At 33.4% G+C, this 22,136-nt stretch overlaps 1 long non-coding RNA gene across 1 annotated transcript in view; it reads left to right on the top strand.

Annotated features, from left to right (window-relative positions):
• Positions 1-22,067, top strand: part of LOC137920157 (uncharacterized) — a 99,083-nt gene extending 77,016 nt beyond the window's left edge. Inside the window, exon 3 of the long non-coding RNA XR_011106757.1 lies at positions 21,800-22,067. This is a non-coding gene — a long non-coding RNA (uncharacterized lncRNA). The remainder of the gene's footprint in view (positions 1-21,799) is intronic.
• The last annotated feature ends 69 nt before the right edge of the window (positions 22,068-22,136 follow it).

Raw genomic sequence — 22,136 nt, forward strand, 5'->3', positions numbered from 1 at the left:
ACGTTGTTATTAATAAATATACACGGCTATGAGTATAAACAAATCTGGATCGTTCTCATAAACGATCTTCTCCGGTAATATAAAACGTATTGATCAGAGCCAAGGTTTCCGAGGCCGCCTTGATACAAAGAAATCTAGGCTAAGCGTTTTCATTTCGTAATTATACCAGGATTTGGTAATGTCAGCTGATGGGCGCCCAATACATGATGTAGGCCTTCCCAAAGATAGGTGCAATGACCAGTCTTACGTTGTCCGCATCTACCGACGTCGTATGACATTGACTATGGCGTCAGTACAGCTAGTTACGTGCCCACTGCCTATACAGGCTCATGCATACCTTTTTCAACTGGCTCTGTTGGATATGTAAGGCCTATGTCCAGGTGGATATCCTATGGCTGAAGTGACGATGATAAAAAGAAAAAATATAGCACCCGTCATTGGATTAGGCACATCTGAAATGTTTTTTTTTTACAAACACAATTTGCTTTTACTACTGTAATTACGTACCAAGGAGTTGTGTACTTGTCTTCCGGCGTGCCTTTTCATGACATTGACTATGTCGTCAGCACTGCTAGTTACGAGCTCATGCTGCCTATACAGGCTCGTTGTTGCCATCCGCTGCCATTTCAGACGGGCAATTTTAAATTCGTCAGTGATTATACTCCGGATCTTTCCAATCTTGATACTTACTACTCTTATATGAAATGTTCGTCTAGACTAACTCCAGTAATATAGAGTAAGTAAGAACTTAACTCGAGGCTCTCTAGTGGTTGTTTTAGCTTAGGTACTGTAAAGAGGTTTACAATAAGTTTCCTCATAGCTCAGCTATGATTTAGTAAAGCTATGAATGCTAACGAAATAAAAAAATGTTAGTTATTGCTAAAAATTTTATCATCATTAGATTAGCTGTTAGATGTTAGATGATCGTTTTGCGCTTCCCGAATCCAGATTTTCCACGACAATTGCTATTTGGTCGCTGGACTTATTAGGGGTTTACCTGTGTCGTTTCTACGGGCATATTTAAAACTTAACCCTTAGTAGCATGATTTTGAAAAGTTATTTTTTTAATATTACTGTATTTGCTTGAGGGTCTAGATGAAGGGAAAAATAGATTTTTTTTAATTTCGTTGGAAAGAATATTATACAACAGTAAAATACGTACAGCCAACCCATAAAAAAAACTAATAGTAATGTGAACATTCGGTTTAAAAAATTGGTATCAAAATTGAAATTCTAGGTTATTAAGGGTTGAACAGTTTAAAACAAGCTTCCGCATTCATAACATTTGAGTGTTTTATTAACTTGCAACATCGTACATTTCATTCGACCTTCGCACTCGCCAATCAATTACCAACTATTTTCTTCTCTTTTCATTCTCCCCTGATCTGTTTTCATTCATTCGATGCAATCGCACCATTCGAACATTCACTTGTCTATTCGTTTAGTCGTTTTGCAGTGATTTGTGTGCGTCTTGTGATGCTGTAAATCAGTTTGGTGTATTTAATAAGAATAAAATAACAATCATGGAACACATTAAGGAAAGATTTATCTATTTGTAATAAATTTGATTTGTGCTGTTCAAATAAACTTTCATGTTTAACTGCATTCTAATGCGGTTGATGTTAGAATCATTTATATGTAAGAAAAATACACATATTTTACAGCGAACTGATTTGACAAAAAATACATACATCTTAAAATGTCAGTAATATATATCACGTTATGAAGAGAACAGGTGGATCATACGTAAATCAGGATCATAGATATCAGGGGATAAATCTTAACCACCATGGTAGGTAGGCGGGTTGGAAATCACAGTGTGTGTAGAAATTTGTCTGTGAGCAGTGGTAATCCTATATAATTAATACACGTTGTGAAATACATAAGACTGCATCTCGCGAATCGAACTTGCAACCTACTATCGAAAGTTTCTGTCCACTACCGTTGGGCAATCACTGCTCAAGAGTTGAAGTAGCTAATATAATTAACTTGTTTGCTCGTAGGGTGGTGAGTGACACTGTTAATAGAAACAAAACAGTATCGATAAGTAGGTACCTAATAAACTGCACATAAAATAACTAGTCAATAAGTAATTGGAAAAGTAGAATAAGAAAAGTATTAATGTATTAAGAAAGCACAACAAAAGAAAACTGTTTTAAAAAATAGAATATGTAAACAATAAAAAAAATGTACCTAGTCACCTAAGAGTAATAAGATGATGGAAGGAAGGCGATGAAAGCAAGAAGGAATGAAAGAACAAAATTAAAGATATTGTGATGGAAATAAGGTAAGAATAAAAGAAATTGAGAAGTATGACAGTGAGTGAAGAATAAAGATGAAAAATCTGAAAAACTTATTTGCAAACAAAGACCCTGATGCCAACTAATTAGGGGTATGTATTGTAAAGACTTAATAAGTTAAATAGGATAATATTTTAAGAAATTAACTGTAAAATTCGATTAAGATTGTATTCTGAAAACTAGCAGGTCAAATAAGAGTATAAAAATATATAAACTCGTGTGTTTAAACTGGAATCGTTTACTTTTTAACATTTAACGGTATATTAACTGGAACTATGCATATTTACAACTAACTGTTCGTTCATGTAATACAGATAAGAGATTGATAAATAACCAATTCGGTTCCACGCACGACGATGTTTTTTTCTTAACTAATGGAAAGTATTTGAATGGTTTAATCTGGCCGTAACGACTTGATAACAGTAAATGAGCATGGGAAAAATATATATTTTACAAGAGAAAAACATTATTTTTATTATCTGTTTTTTTTTTTAGAAATTTTCGTTGCAATATTTTGGAGGAGTTGATAAGATATGTTCTAATTGCGAAGCTAACAGTAACTAGCAAAGAACTATAGGCAAGCGGCGAGGCAAGCGATCTCGTGAACACTAAGTTTGAAAAAGACCAATATAAAGTCACTTCCGCACATGTAGTGGTAGTCGTGAAACAAACTGCACCGCCCGCCAGCCCGCTGATAAATGCAGTCGTGCACTTTGTTGCACGACTACCATTGCATGTGCGGAAGTGGCTAAATATTGGTCTTTTTCATACTTAGGATGGACTTCCGCAAGGTAACGCCTGATTGCATTAAATACTCGTGAACACTCTCCAAGGAGATGGACAGACGTCATCAAAACTTTCACTAAGGTCGTAGTAAATGAATGCACTCAATCTGCCAAACTCTGAGTTACACGGCTCAACGAAATCAACAGGATGATGACCACTTTGAAAAGAGTAAAGGAATGAAAAGAAGAAGTTTTTAAAATTCTTTGATGTTATTTCATAAATACAAAAAAAATTGTACAATTACATCTTGCGCACACTATGTTTCTAAGAGTTATAACAGTTTTTACTTTGATTTTAGGAGTGATAATTTGTGAACCAAATACAAAAGTCTGATCATAAATTTGAACGCAATGTGGCGGTCGGCGCTGAATTGAGATGTATCGAACATCGCAATAAATTCCTTTTAAAAGTTTTTCCGAGTTAAAATGCGCAATCATTACGGTGTGAGGGAGGCCGTACATGCTATAATGCCACCGATGTCTACCAAAGTGAAATTAAAATTATTCTTTATTTAAATTTGCTGGATTACTTTTGGCCTTAGACCTGAAAAAAAAGAAATAAACTAATAGGACTATATTAAATATACATTTCTATGTTAATAAAAATATATTACATTGTTACGTGCGTTAGTTATTCGCGTTAATATTTGTATGACTGCCATTATATTACATGTATCAACTTATTTATAGTTAGCTGTCTCACGCAAGATGGCAATTATTATATAAAAATTATCATTAAAATTATAAGAAATTTGAATTTTAGTTTTTCATTACATGTGGAAATTCACTTACTGTATTACCTTAAAAAATTCTTAGTGATTTCCATCTAAGACCTATGATACAAGTATATTATGAGAACAATTCGATTATTTAATATTGAAATTTATGTCACATAAGAGGGCATAAGAATTTAGCTGAGGTGAAGCTTCACCTTAAAGGTTGGGAAACACTGCGATAGATGCTGGCAGCTTACAACCAGTTTTAAAGGAAGTCTTCCGCGTAGGTTTACCTCCAGCAATTGACATTCTTCGGCTAAAATCATAATAATGTATAGACATAAGTTCGTACATTACAAAGCAACTAAAGCGAATCTAGCCAAGTCCTTTGTAGTTGGTATTTTTCGCAGTCTTATGTAGCTTGTGTATTCGTCATATTTATCTGCGACTAGAAATATACAGTCATAACGGCCTATTTGGAGTGCGTTCAAGAATCCGTCAGCTGACCAATAGTCCGAAATCTAGACACAGGCTAGGTTGTTAGAACACTAACGATGTCGGCACTTAGAAGAGAATAGAAGAGTTATTTTTGATGTAACTGTTGATTTATTTAGTGAAACCAAATTGCCTTTGTTAACTATATATATATATATATATATATATATATATATATATATATATATATATAGTGATTGGTTATAGATATAAAAGCTTTGAAGGATTAAATAAATATATAGTAAACTTATTGTTAATTAATGTGTGGTACATTCTATCCTAAAATCAAATACGAGGCAAAGAATAGACGCATTTGAGAAGTGGTGTTGGTGTAGAATGTTAAGAATCCCGTGTACAGTCTCCGTACTCATTCATCCATCCTAAAGAAGTCAAAATAAAGACTCGACTATTCATAAACTGCTTGCAATACTCTATCAATTCTTCATGGTGGATCTCGGATGATCTGGTGAAGCTAATAGTGGAGGGTAAAACGGCCAGGGGTTGGTCACCCATAGCTGAACTGAAGTAATTTCAAAAGAATGCATTATCACGGTGAACGGCTACTTAAAATAGAATAGTCTAGAAAAAGATGGAAGCAGAAATTGCCTGGCTACGATCCTCAAATATGAGGAGACAACGAAGAAAGAGATAGAGAATATAATTAAAATAATCAGGTTCAAATAGTGTAGACGCCTCGCAGACAGTAGTTCAACTTGTTTGTCTTACATATATCACCAAGATTAGAATCTACGATAGCAAAAAAAATAAAAATAATACAGTGTGTTTGTAAATTTTCATTATATAACCTTTATACTGGCTACAGACTGGTTTTGGACAACAATGCTAACTAGATTCCATGACATTATCGATATTTTTTCTCACAGTATTCTTTATTATGCTTTGACACATCACGCTATAATATGTTAATTATTAAACAGGATTCCTTTAAATTATCTCTTTTTACTACTTATATAAAATACGCCAAATAATAAAATAAATGTTTTAGAAACGTTTTTTACGTGTTATTTGTTAACGACGCATGTCGATGCAATTTTTGTTCATCGCAAAAATATATGATAATTGTATCTATGTATGTGTATAACAAATGTATATGGAAGTAGCATTAGAAATAAAAAGCTTCATATACATTTCTGTACGATTCCCATAATTGTAACACTTTCACGACGTTCAATGTATCCAGGGACTTTTAGCGACCTTAATTATATTGTCTAATGTCTCTGGATTAAACAAAAACTTTTTAAAAATTCAATAAAAATGTGAAGAATCTTATGGTGATATGCTTGTGAATGAATTCTTTTACTATCGTAAAAGGATATTGTAAAATTGATCACAAAAAAGCATTTCTGAGTTTCTGTTGTTCTTTTTGATTCTTCTTAGATAAGGTTACGATTGGAATACTAGCTATAAGTTGAAGAATGTTATTAAAGGAGAGATCAATCTGCTTTTTCTTCTTCCTCTCAGTCGTATACTCTTGTCAGAGTGGTCATGGTCGTGCACCGGTCTTTTCTGGTGCCTCCGCTGTTCTAGCTATGCGTTGCCATGTAACTCGGTGTTTAGCGCAGTTTATAGAGTATCTACGTTGCTGGTGAACATCCATGGTGTCGTTTGCCTTCCACTTTGTTTTGCACTACCAAACGCTTCATGATGACTTGTCCAAGGAACTTGAAAATTTTCAATCTGACTTTAGTTTCTATTAACATTTTCCGCTATTCTTATCAAGACGTTCATAAATAATATCTATGGATGATTCTAAGTGAATGATAATATTAATAAGCTTTTACAACAGAAAAATAATAAGGAATAAAAATAATAAAGATAAAAATAACGGAACAGTTCAAATTGAATGTAACTTTCTACGCGTATTTTATTTTTATCATCACCCCTTTTGATTTAATTTTGTTACAGAAATAATCCTTTAGAAACTATAAGACGAGACATCTCAGCTTTCTTATAAAAATTTATGACGGTGACATAGTGATAAGTTGTTTAATTACTTGGTCGTTAATTATAATTTAGAGGGAGACAATCCATGGCGGTCTTTACACCGATTCGCTTGTGATCATTCGGATTTATTGCCAAGATTAACGTCTTCCTTGCTTCACTCCCATTCTCTAAATCGCTGCACCATAATCTGATTTATTTTAAATACCTCTAACGTTTTTATTTACAGCCAGTGTCATGAAAGAGATTTAATTATATTTTTTATCTGTTATACAGAAATATAATATCTGTTTTACAATGTGTAAAGGAAAAATTAATGCTCAATTTTATAAGGCGATAAAAACTGTCAAATTGTAATAATATTCCATAACAAAATTGGCTTTAACAAAGTTTACATTTGTCTGAAAAAAAAAGCATCATGTCAAATCGCTCGTTTCCCGCCAAAAGGCATTTAATAAACTCGCCAGCCGGTGTTGAAAATTCATCGCCATAAAATTTAAAATCAATTCCACTACGTTTTATTGCATGTATCATTTTGAACTCTTCCGAAATTGGATTCTTAAAACAATTTTAGGAATGCAGTTAGAGACCGTTTTTGTTATTATTTATTACGCTCCAGATATTTTATCTGTACTTTTACTTATACCAAGGGATATTGTGATGCATGTTTGTATATATATATATATATATATATATATATATATATATATATACGTGTGTGTGTGTGTGTATACGTAAATTTCGGGGATATTCGTGACTATATATATAGCCATAGCTTTCACCCACAGATTTCCAGTATGTCCTGTTGAAAAGGGTTTGCATGTAGTCACTTCTATTTCATAAGGTTGTTGTATATTTTTTCGGATGTGGATAAGCAGCCTATTCTGTCTGCTGTGACTTGGCTACTGCCGTTTCAAATAATATAAATTATTCCATATTATTATTACGATGTTATGAAATAAAAAGACAGATAATAAAATCTGCATAAGTTAGTCCACTTTTTTATGGACTAATTTAATATGAGATTGTTACTACACATCTAATCCAATTACCCGTGAAATTATGATTCGTGAATTTATAACAATCATTATAGCTTTGTCTAAAGATGAATTGTACCGACATTGCTTTAGATTCTGCATTAAAAATAATTTGTGGACGTATTTAAACTGAAATTAAATCTCTGGTTATCAATTTAAGGTATATTTTCAATTGAACTGATTCACAGATGTTAGGTTTTGATAACTTACTTAACTGTCACTATTACAACTTAGTTGTCAACTGTCAATATTATGTTCACGCTATTTTGATACGTATTTCTATATATTTATAGTTCATTGATGCGTAAATGTGACATTTAGTCTAGACTTAGTGTTTAAAATAAGATTAAATATTTTAATCGGGTCTTTCGAATCTACCACACATGCTAAAGATCATTCCGATTGTGTGCTATCGAACTATGCACATTTTTTAAAAATAATTACACAGTTTAAATATTTAGACTAGAATTTAATTTGTTTTTGTTTTGGTCATGACGAATTATTTGATTATTTAAACGATTACTTTTGAAAAAGGTTAATAAAATAGAGTATTATCTATGTTAAAAAATAAAAAAAGATTATTTACTAATAGCGGCGAAAAGTCACTATTCCATAAAAGTACATTTGATTGACAAAAAGTTGAATAAAATATTTTAAAAAAATATGATAGAAAAAGATGTACTTTTCTGCTATTTAAATGTGTATTAAATATGTAATTTTAAATAAATAAAAAATATAGTCCCGCTTAGTGTTATTCGACTGTTCTTCTCAGGTATGCAGTATATTTCATCTGTACAAATGAGTCTACCACTCAACTCTATGTTATGTATCTTTTTACTGCATAGAAATCAAAATTTACGACAATACATATTTTTGTACGTCATATTTTGTCTATTTGATTTTTTATTATTGTTCTGTGTTGATTTAAATTAAAGTAGTTATTCAAATAAATAAAAAAAAAACCTAATTTAAGAAAAGGCGGTAAGAGGATAAAAAAGAATGATCGCGTAAATTATTCAATTGACCTCCACCTCTATAATTGAATGAAAAACAAACGACACCGATATCTGCCTACAATAATGACACTCTTATTGTTTTATCTGTGGCACGGCTGTTTATTTAAAAAAAATATATATGTTTCCCAAGTTACCGACGTCAATGAGAGGTCGTTAATACAGACTTACTATTATAATTCTTGCGATGTGTAAGATTACAACGGAATAAATAAAGATAGCTCGCTTTAATGGACTCGCTTACGTAATAATAACGAATTGAGAATGTAAATTTTATTTGGCTTACCTCTAAATTTCATAGCCGGGGCCCTTGTTAGCAGAAATCGATTTTTATCTCGATAGTCTAATCGAGATATCGTTTGACCGTGTTACATTACGTCGTACAGTTACGTAACTGTTATTTGACAACGTATTTATCACGTGATTTTGTAATAAAGTATTTACTTTATCTATAATATACATTGGCAAGATCAAAGCGATATTTCCCTACTAGATTGAATCATAAATGACGAGCTATATAGACGAATTAATGTAATCGACATAGCTTAGTAGAATTACAAGTTGAAGTTGCAGCCAGCAGGTCATGTAGCTCGTGGAACTGATGGCTGATGGTTCTTTAAGATTCTGGAGTGGTTACATCGGACCGGCGAAGGTAGAGTAGGATGATGTATGATGCCTACAAGGTGAACAGATGACATTGTCACTGTTTATTATAAATCTATGGTGGACGCGTATGATGATGATGAACAGACATCTGTAAGCAAGAAAAGGACCAATATTTAGCCACTTCCGCACATGCAGTGGTAGTTGTGCAACAAAGTCCACCGCCCGCCAGTCCAAAGACTCTGTGTTTGGCACTAATCGGTGTAACATAACTCTTGAAAATGCCCCGTGGAGGGGTGAAACACGACACTTTGTTGCACGACTACCACTGCATGTGCGGAAGTGGCTGAATATTGGTCCTTTTCTTACTTAGGATGAACTTCCGCAAGGGAAGCCTGATTCCTTTAAATATAAAAAACATCTGTAATTAATCTACGAGCAAGGTAGAACAGAAGGAAGGCATTAATACATTCCACAGCCTTAAACAGGCAGAGCTCGAAAAGCGCTTAGCTTAAACCTTTACGTATCTTTGCTGGAGCATTTCCTTGAGAACCTCGGTACAAGCCAACACATTTAATATAGGTAGACTGGCGGAAGAAGATACAAGAAAGAAGATCTACAAGCGAAGAATAACAGATTATGTGAAGCGTAATAGAAATGAATAAAAGATAAAGCGAAGGTTGAAAGAGAACTTGGAATAAAAATTGAAAAACTTATTTCATCCGAATTTCTAACGCCCCTGCTCCGCATAAAGTAGGGCAAGCGAGAGGACGAGGGTCATTAAAAATTATATTTAGGTAGGCTTTTGAACTCTTAGATCGCTTAGACAGGCTTTTCGTGGAGTAACCAAGTAAGTGCCCTCGAAATGGGACCTTCGATTGGGTTGGCTTATAGGCGATTTGACCTCTAGTTGATCCGTGGCTATTGTATCGTTAATATAACTGCCATTTCGGAAAGCGTTAGTGCTAGAAGAATAAGTGGTCGAAGAAACTCAATTGGGGATTATTGTGGATTGTCTCCCATTACAAGCACCATGCTCGGTAGGTTTTATAAAATTTTGCTCTATTGTAATTTAAATATACACGTGTTCTGCTTATTTTTCCATTCACATTCAATATATATGCACACACACACATATATATGTATATATATATATATATATATATATATATATATTAGGCGGGTAACGGGTATGTATGTATATATATATATATACATAGTAAGTAGGATATTACTGTGTTCTGCCTTTCAAAGATCGAACTATTGACGTTCATGTGCTTTAAAATGCTTCAATAATATATTTCAAGCTTAAATGTAACTCGGTAATAAATTCAAAGCATCCATTAACATGCGTATAAATTCGGCCTGAATATAAAACAGTTAAGCCATTTCTTATCGCGTAAGGCATGTTGTCCACGGTACGGTTAAAATGTGTGCTTGCACACGGTACGGCAAATCTATTGGTCGAGACAGCAGTCAAGTGTCGCTTATTTGGGATTTTTCTGCGCTAAGCTACATGAATCCTTATCCTATAAATCCTTACAAGGAAAATATTATCCTAGCATACTATGTATATGTAAAAAGAAAAATAAAAAAACAATAGAAAAAGACGTATAGAAACAGTTACAGCGGACACGGCGGCGGTTCCGTAAAGTTTCGTCGCCATTTATGTCAACAAACTCCTACAGTGATTATTATTTTATGCTATGACTTAAGTAGACGATATATTTTTACATAATATTAACAATCTGTTACACTTAGAATAAAACTAAAAAGCAAAAACAGAACAACACGATTAAGAAGTAAATAATTATTAAATTTATCATTTCGTAATGTCTGCATCAAAATCATTTTAAATAATTTTCCAATTCTGTCAAAATGCAAATCGCTAATACAGTTTATGATACGGTAGAGTCATGATATTGGCGAATTTGAGCCCGGAAAAGTTTTTCAAAAAAGTGGCCCATACACAACTAATAACTATGCTTGCACACAGAGAAATGAGCATTGTTTTTTGCGGCGAAAATTTGTTTGTGTACAACAGACCCTTTTCCTGGTTTCTTACCCACTAACTACACTAGGTAATCGTCCTGGGCAATTTTGGAGGTTTTAACGGAACTCCCAGGCGCCCCTCAGTGTACAACGGGCCTTAAAGTAACGCAACATCACAATTAGCGCCTCAATAGAAGCCTTCGCATCACCGACGCGAGCCGTTCGTATTATCAAATACAAATTAACGACCTGTCGCTTCCACGAATCAGCTGCCGCGACTTGAAAGCCATGACGCTTGTTTCACTATTTCGCTTCATTATATTCTTAATTGAAGTTTGTGATGTCTATAAAAGTACGATCGGCATTCGCAGTTTCTTTTTTATTTCTCTCGTTAAAAACGTATTTTTTTGCCAGCCAGGAAGCATAGACTTTTTGTTTCATAAATACTTTTTATGCAGTTCTTTAACCTACGTATTATTACATTATTATCAATTCAAGAAAAAAATATAGTTAATACATTTTTTAAAAAGTCTTAAAGCTTTCCGCCTTCTAGAGGGACTTTAGTATATCTAGGCAACTCAATGTAGCCAATTTTATCGGATATTGGAGACAAAACAATGAGAGGATATAAGTACTAGAAACATCATCACTGGTTGAATAACCACTAAACGCATGATTAGTTTAGGCACCATTAAATCAAGTTGATATTAAATTAGCCTTACTTTATCGAAAGGTTCTCGAGGATCGACCACGAGCGGCTAGACGTCACCAGGTAGACCGATGACAGCTCTTAGATCTTAGGGGAGGTCTGTGCTTTGCAATGGGCGTCCATGGGCTGAAAAGAAGAAGTAGAAGCCTTAACTACAAGCAAAACCAAAACCGAAAGACAAGTCTGATAGTGTCTTGACTTGATTTAGTAAGACATTTATCCATTCATATTAATTTATATCGTAGATCTAGTACGCACTTGGGTGTATAGTGTGCACTTGGGTGATACCAATTTAATTGAAAAGAGAATCGAATCGAGTTCCTCTTCAACTGGTGATGAAGCTAGGAAAGTTCAGACTCAGATGGATTTTCATTTGTTATTTCATTCTTCGGATTGTATGATGAAATGACATCAAACTTCAAAAGTTTCAATCTGAAAAGACATTACAAGAAGTTATGCAGGGTTTTATTTTCAATCTGTATTATCACTTAATAATTACATTAAAGTAGTTTTTTAATACTTTTTGCATAGCTGGCTATAAAATTTAGAAAGTAAAATAAAAACACTAGTCAATTATTAAAAGAGAATTTCGTTTTCAAATCAGAACTCAGTATCGATGGTCAAGTGAAGCGAACGATTCTATGAAATTTGATTGCTTATAAATTATTAATACAAAAATCACTTCCACGGAACATCATTGAAAATTCGAATATATTCATTTTGTCTATGTCGTATTGAAGCAATATGAAATCCAATAACGTTGAATTTTTCAATTTGTTCACTAAAGATACGATAAGAACGAAAGGAATAGGGGTAATCCCAAGATATAAGCGGCTTTAAACAACGTGGTGTTATACAAAATTTCATGATCATCGTGTTAGTAATAGGATGTCCACAGTTGAATAGGGGCTTCCCCGAGATATTTCCAATAGGACAGTTTGAAAGCAGCATGCACCTAGCTTCTTTTGACGACCTTAACATGGTTATCTGTACACTTTCTAGGCGAATCATGTGTGTTTTTCACCCCAGAGCGTCAATCACCTAGCAGTAGTGAGAAAGTAAAATAAAAAAGAATGTAAATTAATGATCATGCAAAACTGTACCTGTGAACTTAAGACAGGTGGTCAACGAAAGGTCCCTAATAGCGGCAGCCTAAAACAAATCCTCTGGCTGCCATTTGTTCTGCGTCCTATATGACTAGCTCTCAGTTATTTCAACTTGCTAAAAATACTAATAAAATTGAGAAATATGAAATTCATAAATCACTTCGCCTCTTGACGGTATGTCATTAACCTTATATTTTTACTATCTATAGAGACGTCGAATCAAAACAACATATTTGTTAGTGTGGTGATAGAAATAGCTACTGTGATTGTTTTCGCCCAAATTTAACTTTAAAAAAAAATTACCATCATTAGAAGTTCAAAAGATCGAGGTTTGCACGAAATAAATTTAATTTGTGGTCTATGTACAATGAGGTGTTATATAAATATTTCGAAAATGGAACGTTTTTTTCATACCATTAAATTATAATGAGACAATTTTTATAACAAAAATCTTTTGACATAAACTAAGATACAAAAGTTTTACACGTGCCCTAGCCTGAGACGAATACAATGAACATAATGGTATACAATAATATATTTCTATTATGATTTAAAAACTGTTTAGACTATAGAAGGAGTTATAGAGGCAATATGAATTACTTATATTCAAGTGAATGCCTTCCAAGTCTCCATTATAAAAAAATATCATAAACTTTACTCTAACGATATGAGAGTTTTAGATATAAAACTTAAAATACTGTAAAAATATATACAAGAGGCATTCAATGTGAACCGGCCTTAATAAATATTGATACATTATTGATACACATATATCAATGTAAACTGCCGACCATACTTTCGGAGAGCAATAAAAGAAATCGTTAACACTAAGGGGCACTTCACACGCTCTATACGGTGGCTTAATCGATTTGTTCCTTCCAGTTATGAGATAGTACGACTGACAGCCGACTAAAAAGCGTCGCGTTGTCCGTTATTCAGCTTTCGGTTGATGAGTTCTTATAATCTCATGCATTGGTTACGTAACACCCAACATTACTGAGCTTTCGGCGTCTCTGTTACGAGCTTTTCAATAGATGAATTAATTGCATAGAAATATGATTGCGCTTTGATGTTAAAATACTGAGTATGTGATAATGATGTTTCATTATTTATTTTATTTAGGTGTCCCTAAAAGTTTACAGTATTTTTTAAAATATTTTCATATGAACTATATCTTGTAAGTGTAAATATTAGTTAAACATAAGTAATATAAATTAAAATGCTAAAACACATATTTTAGATAAAGATAAATATAATAAGTAGATGATTTTGAGACATGTAGCGACACAGACTACAACACCGTCCACATTAAAACCTTTTTGATAAATTTAAATAGAAAAGAATGTCTAAATATCACACGCAGCTATATATATAATGATTATATGCGTAGAGTCAAACACAGTTATTATTTCTGAAATGAAAGAATTGCTGTGTTTAACTCCACACATATAATAAAGCGTTATAAAACAACATTCAAAGTATTTAACGTCCATTAATTAGTTTTAACATTAATTCACGTGGTTAGGAATAAATACAAAATTTGTTTCATTCAAGTCATTGACACATTGACACTGAAAATAGTGTAAATGGAAAGCATATTTTCCCCTATATATATGTGTGTGTATATACATACACATATGTGTGTGTATAATATATGAAAGACAATGAATATAATAATGAGGCAGTAAATAAAAAAATTATAAAAATAGATTAAAATTCAGCAATAAGCAATTTAGATAAATAATGATGAAGTTATAATTACGTAATGTAATAATAAAAAATAAGAAATTAGTGGTAGGAGAAATGTAAAAAGTAGAAATAATATTAAATGTAAGTCATGTGTCTAAAATTATAGTGTACATATCACTCAAAGTGAATGATGAGTTTTTGGCGGTTTCTTCTCTGCAGATTAGCATTTTATGCCTAAAAAGTAATTTACAATTCAAAACTGCGTGTAAATGCTAATTTAAATAAAGAACTCGTATGCTCTTGAGTAAAAAAATATAATTAAAATCACAGACATCAATTTTCCTACTCATACAATAATTAGATACATAATAACTCCATGGAGTATCTTAAGGAATTCAATTCGCCGTTAGTGAAACAAAAAAAAACGTTATTTGAATTTAGATACCGAACGGTCGTTCATTTAGTTTTATTTAGTATCTTCAAAGCTGCGCTCAAGTTTCCTATCAATCGACACTGCCTAATAGAATATTTCTTCGAACATTCTCCAATTTACTGCAACGAGATAGAGTATATATAACGCTGTTTGAATTTAGAATTATTTGGACTAAACATACGTGAAATAAAAATAATGTTTCCTTTCATGTGGTAACACTTTAGACTTTGGATTGCATAGATCAATGTTAGTGTTCTACATTCATTCGTTCATATTTTAGATCGATTTTCGATCATTCATATTGAAATTTGTATACGTCAAGAGAATCCAGAACTGCTCGATTTAATAGGAACTGAAATCATATTGTACTCCCATTTAATAACATAATCATTAACGAAATTTCATCTATAGGTAATCCACAAGTACGCTTGCCCAACAAATTTCAAATAGAACCTTAACAAAATTATCTGTTTATTTTGTGAGAGAACATTCTACGCAACGCAGTCCCATCTGGGGTCTTCACCCCAGAACATTGACATGATTCAGATTAAATATCTAATGGATTCAGGCGTTACTTTGCGGAAGTTCATCCTAAGTAAGAAACGGACTACCACCGTTAAATCACTATATATATATATAAGTGCAAAACTCTGTGTTTGGCACTAATCGGTGTAACATAACTCCTGAAGATGCCCCGTGGAGGTATGAAACACGTGTTGAGTGATATGACGGTGGCGGTTGTGTGATTCGCGTTGTTTGTCGCATGCGCATTTATCAGCGGGCTGGCGGGCGGTGCACTTTGTTGCACGACTACCACTGCATGTGCGGAAGTGGCTAAATATTGGTCTTTTTCTTACCAATTGGAACATTTTGATAACTAACGCTTTACAGTAGTGTTCCTCAACTTAGGATCCACGCTCTATAGCGGAAAGTTTGATTATTAAGGGAGGAAGTTTGAAAGTGGATTCGACACAAGTTTAATCCTTTCGTTTTAATTAAAAAAAATATATATGTTAAATAGGCGGGCGTAAGAATTATAGAAATGCTAAGGTAGGGCATGGCACATATAAAGTTTAAAAACACAAACTTTATTAAGGGTTTTAATTAGTTTTTGTTAATCAAAAAACGGTGAAGTGAATTACTACGGATGAATTGTAAAATCAAATTACATTACAATTGTAAAGACATGTAAATGCCTCTATGCGTTATCAACGAATAGAATTTACGCCAACTGTTCAAACATTTTAGTAATCATTTTATATTTACTATTTGTATCGACGACAAAAGCGTATTCTTCAACATGCCGTGAAACTTAAGCATATATAGTGTTAAAACAAATTTAACATCTCGAAATTTAAACATCATATATATATATATTTATATATATGTATATGAATATATATATATATATATATATCCGAGCACGACTTTCTCCATTGCTCTCTGGTAGTGCAAAGCTTATCATCGTAGCATCTACCGGCTGAAATCGATGAACGAATGAGATGATCAAATTCCTCCAACAGCTTAACCTTCGATGAAGTCCACCTTTGATTTGTTCTTTTACTTTCTGTTTCTCACTATTATTCTCCATTCTGGACTATCTACGTGCTATCAAAGTCGTGCTTCCATCGTATCGATTGTCGTCCTGTGCTTCTATTTTCTCTCCTGGAATATCACTCAGATATTAATCTAAGCCATTTTCTGTTCCTTCTCTTAAACAAAAACCATTAAATTGTTTAGTCTTCCACTGTCAAATCTTATATTAAATCACATTGTATGCTGGATCCATAGATAATAAAACAAACTATTAGTTTTGAATCTCGCGCTCATATTTTAACTTAAACATCGACAATAAGATCTATGATCACGCACTTTGACGCCGTACAACCCATTGGAACCGGTCACTTAAAACCACCATTATACAGGATGATTAGTTATAGGTGTAAAAGTTTCAGAGTTCACCACTTTGTATTGTTCATACGTTAACTCAAAGCTAGCTATAGCTTTTACATCTATTTATATTTCGAATCAACCTGTATAACGTGATTACTCGGAAATATGAAACATTAATTTAATTTTTATATTAAAATACAACACGCTGTAAACTTCTGGTATTAGAAATTCTCTACAGGACAGATGTAACCGCTTTTTATTACTATTTTGATACCATGTTATTAGTCGTTATTTAGCATAAGAGCCCGTACAAGCCTACTGTAAGGTTTCCCTCTAAGATATCTATGGGAGGATATACCATAATCTCCACCCTTGGAAGATGGGTTGGTGATCGCAGTGTGGTACATATAAGACTGCTGTTGACCCTAAAAACACAGATTGTTTTATGTAAGATTGCATCTTGGGAATTGAACCCATGACCTATGACCGCAAATCTCAGTCCACTACCGCTGGGCCAACATTACTAACTTCTGTTTATTTCAATTTATTATTCCTAAAACAATTGATATTTATATTGGGTATATTACCAACCACCCTGTATAGTTAAACTTGAATACAATAAGATGACGTATCAATTTGTCCGGCTTGAAATCACGCTGTTAAGCATCTGCGTAAATCAAATGTTTCATGTTTATTCGAACCAGAGCCTTGTTTCCCTTTGGACTCACAAATTAAGATGCCCTTCGAACAGAGGTCAAAGAAACAACGATAAAGAACAAATGTGACAACGGTATTTCAATAAAACTTAACAATAAATGTGATTTACATGTTAAAAGCTCATAACACGTAAAGCACATTGGAGAGGGCAGACATGTGGTAGCTATTTGCTTTTATATAATTCAAGTCTATTTCATAATGGGCTGTTCGTGATATAAAATAGCATGTAAGCATGCTAAATAGCGAACATTATTATTATAAATCGCTGGTGTAATACACCGGAGTATAAACATTCATTCATTTTATTTATACCTTAAATTGAATTAGAATTTCAAGTAAATGTTTTGATTCCAATAAAAATAGTAGATTTATATAAAAACATTATTTATAACGATTTTTTTTTATTAATATGCTATTAATATATGATATTTTGTCGTAATATGAAATAGCAGATAAGCATGCTAAATAACTAATATGGTTATATAAAGCGTTACTGCTTGTGTCATACGTGTTAGTTTAATGATTCGATAATTTAATTTAAACATGAAATGAATTTGCTTTTTGCTGTAAATATGTTGTATCGATTAAAATATTTACATTTTAAAAATAGATTTAAGTATTATGTAAGGAAGGTATGAAATCTGTCATCTGTCTGTCGCCATATGATAAAGCATGTTATTTTAAATATTATGTAATCATCATCATCACCATCACCACCGTCACCAAACCCATCACCACCATCATCATCACCACCACCACCACCACCATCACCACCGCCATCCTCACCCCCACCGTCATCATCATCACCACCACCATAATTACCACCATTACTACCATCATCACCACCACCACCACAATCATCATTACCACAACAATCACCATCACCACCACCATCACCACCACTACCATCACCATCACCACCACCACCGCCATCATCATCATACCAGCCGATAGATGGCAAATGCAAGGCATAGACTTTTCCCTAGGATCGCCACGATGATCGTACTGGAGCTGCACACATCCAGCGACTTCCTCCTTTTATTTGAAAAAGCATTTAAACAGATTTTTGAATCGTCAATCATTTTCACATTATAAGCATTAAGCTACCACTTGCTAGGAATACTGAGAAGAGCCGGAAAGAAACTTAACTGTTGCTCTTTTTTAATTAAATTTATCAGCGAAAATCAACTAAAAAGTTTTTAATACTGTAATAGGATTTATGTGATAATGTACTTTTATATTTTAGATTTAAATTAACGAAAAAAGATGGCTAGGTGTATCTTTTCGTTACTTCAATGTAAAGAAGATCTATAATTTCACAATTATACGAAGAATTTGTAATTCGTTTCGCAAAGATCTTTCGATTTTTGTTCACTTTTCTAAATGTTTTAACATCACGCCGCGCTCATGCGTGTCCGTATCACAGTTTACACAGTCAATTATAAACATGTCCACCGTGACCTGAATATAATGTAAACCCTTCTTCACGTCATTAGATATTTACCTAAACGTTCTGGGCATTTCGGAGTCGACCAAGTTAAATCTGTAGTAATAAAAATTGATCACGTAATGTGTTTCTAATTCGATTACATTCAGATTTTGTTTTCTTTTTTCACGCTGACATTAGTTTCGTATTATATAAACATAAAATAAACAATAAATAAAAAAACATAAGCAATAAGTCAATATTTTTAGTGAGAAGGATGAACCTGATGCTTTAATAATAAATTATCAACATTTGGCGTCAATTTTGTAAGGGTTAATCTTAAAACTCCTCGGCTAATGATGTCCAGTCTGTTTCTTTTTTTCGTTAGGAGATTGATAACAGCGCTGAACTCCCTTTCCACTAGGTATGACGATGGAAAGGAAATTAATGTCAATGTTTTGATATTATAAGATAGTATGATGTAAGTAAATAGGTACTATCAGTGTATGTGTTGAGATCCACTATCGTGGACTCCCATTTTCATTTCATGGACCCCCAAATTTTTTTTCGCTGACGTAGACCTCTTGCAGGTTGTCATAGACCCCTAGGGGTCGATATAGATCACTTTGGGAATCACTGTTCTAGACATATATAATTCTGTCATCATATAAGAGTATGTTAAATTAAATAGTACATTATCATCATCATAAAGGTAAAGACATCTAAACGTTGCCACGATGTTTGGTCTAACTCTATTCAAATCCAGTGACTTCTTGCAATAAATATCATGTCGTCGTTTTCGCCCGTGAACACAATGCAAAGAATATGCCTTTTCTGAATATATCTACGGGGAGATATACCATAATCGCCACGTTTGGCACCCGGGTTGGCGATTGTAGTGTGGTATTATGGTACGCGGAGTACGGTGCAGTCCATCCTCTAGAAACTTGTTTGTGAGCAGTGGCAATCCTATATAATTAATGCAGTGTGAATGATTATATTCTATGAATCGAACCTAAAATCACATTACTATTGTAATCATCAAGTAAACACAATATAAATCGCCCAATATATCTTTGGAGAAAGCCTTTATGTACGGGGTTGAAACGACGACAATTCTAGTATAGTTTTAAAGTGATCACTTTATTAAGAGTGATTGAACAGTGTAAAATCTTTAGCATTTTGTAGATAATAGAGCTATACGTTCAGTCAATCACCTGTATAAGAACAACATATTTGAAAGTTTTTGAAAATAGAAATACGTTGTACACAATAGTCGTTTTAGATATAAAGGAGTATTTACATTGTGAAAGTTTAATAAATAGCTAATAATCCTGAACACAATGGAGGTTTACGCGAAACGATGTGCTTACCTTGTATATCTATGGTGCTTGCATAGAAACCTTGTAATATCTCAAACATTATCGAGTAAGATATCTGAAATAACAATAGTGGAACTTGTAAAGCAACGTCATGGCACAGGCGGAGGTGAGGGGAGAAATCGAAATCTCCAGGTTCGAGGTCAAAGTAAGAATGTTGGAGACGCGTGTTGGATGCCTGATTAATGCTCACTGATCAATTCTTGCGTCTCAAATAATTATTATTTAGAGAGTTAATGCGATAAATAACATAGTTGAGCATTTAATGATTGCTTCATTAGCAGATAGGCGTAATGAAGCGAGTGTATTTGTAATATTGACATATACCTTATTCTCTTTTAACGCCTTTTTTGGTGCCGCTCTTTTAGTGCCTTTTACACGTAACTAATAGTTTTAATTTATTTTATAAAAGTTATTATAGGATGTATACATGTTTGTAATTATTTCCATTCTCTATCTACAAAGCAAGCCGCAGGTAAATTATTCTAGAGTGTACATTGTCATTGTTCTTTTGTTCTACAATTATAATAATTTACGAAAAATTGAAATTAATGTATAGAAATCATCTCTGTGAGAGGCCTATGTCCAGCTGTGGACAACTTATGCCTGAAATGATAATTATGATGACGTTATATATATATATATATATACATATATATTTATATATATGTCATTTTCAACTATGTACCTACTCATCACGATATCTCTGAAATCATAAGAATTAAAGTCTTGAAATTTGGTAGGAATATTTCTAAAGTTGATTGAATTGCAGCTAAGAACGGATTTTGTGTAACTTCTCCCGCAAAGAAGATAGAGAGATAGTTAATTTTAAAAAATATTTATTTTAAAACTATAGAGATATATACTGCTCTTGTTGATATAAACCTTGCTACAATCTTTTTTAGCGTATTGAAAATTATTAAAATGGAATTGTAAGAAACTACACCTAAAGCGCCCACAGAATTACGGGCCACGCATGGTATATATAGCAATTAAAGAAGAGTATGAAAAAAGTTTTATTCATAACCCACTATATTAAAGTATAGACAATAACATTATTTAATTTTTTACAATATATTATTTTATGGGGATAAAATTGCAAACAGTAACAGGTTTGGGTGTAAAAATACCGATTTCTGCAATCGTCTGTAAATAAGGCTTTTTATTCTTGTTATAGGATTATAAAAAACTGAAATATTTTGATCTAACAAGAATGTTATAGGTTTGTGTACAGTATAGTAGATATTAATTATAAGCGAGAGGTACATTACAGGTACGCAGTATTTTCATGAAATAACTTATGAAACGCAAGGTATTAAAACACTATTTATGGCGGCAATTATCACTGTATCGCCAGAAGCGTTACTACCTTTCCCTGCTTACTTTGTACAATAGTGTTGCGAATGAAGTTTCGAAATAATATCGTTGTGCCCAATTATCGAATGTGAATGCAAGCCGACGCCTACTTGCGGCGCTATCGATTTCCAATCGAAACATTTTGATAGATATTCTATTATTAACATGAAATCAATTCTTTGTTGCAGAGCGTGAGACGGCGCCCGAGAAACCTCAGATCGTTTGCGGCCGACGGTAAACCGAGAAACATAGCGCTGTCGCAAAACCGCTGCTGCAATACTTTTAACATGTGTCGCTTCGAATCGAAATCGTCGGAACAAAATTAAAAAAAAAGTTGTATGATGTGCGACGCGGGTGTACTGCAAGGGCGTGTTTGAGGGCCGAGATTATATATCGAGTACAGTGTGTTCCGGCGCGGGATTGTGCGGAATCGAAACGATCGGAACAAAATTGAAGAGTTGTATGATGTGCGGCGCGCGCCCGAGCGCCGGTGCCGCACAGCGAGTGTAGCGTGCGGAGCGGGGG

Source organism: Battus philenor, unplaced genomic scaffold, assembly GCF_028537555.1.
Source record: "Battus philenor isolate CCGP_79_NKW_IND1 unplaced genomic scaffold, ilBatPhil1.0.hap1 SCAF_18, whole genome shotgun sequence".
Lineage (NCBI taxonomy): Eukaryota > Metazoa > Arthropoda > Insecta > Lepidoptera > Papilionidae > Battus > Battus philenor.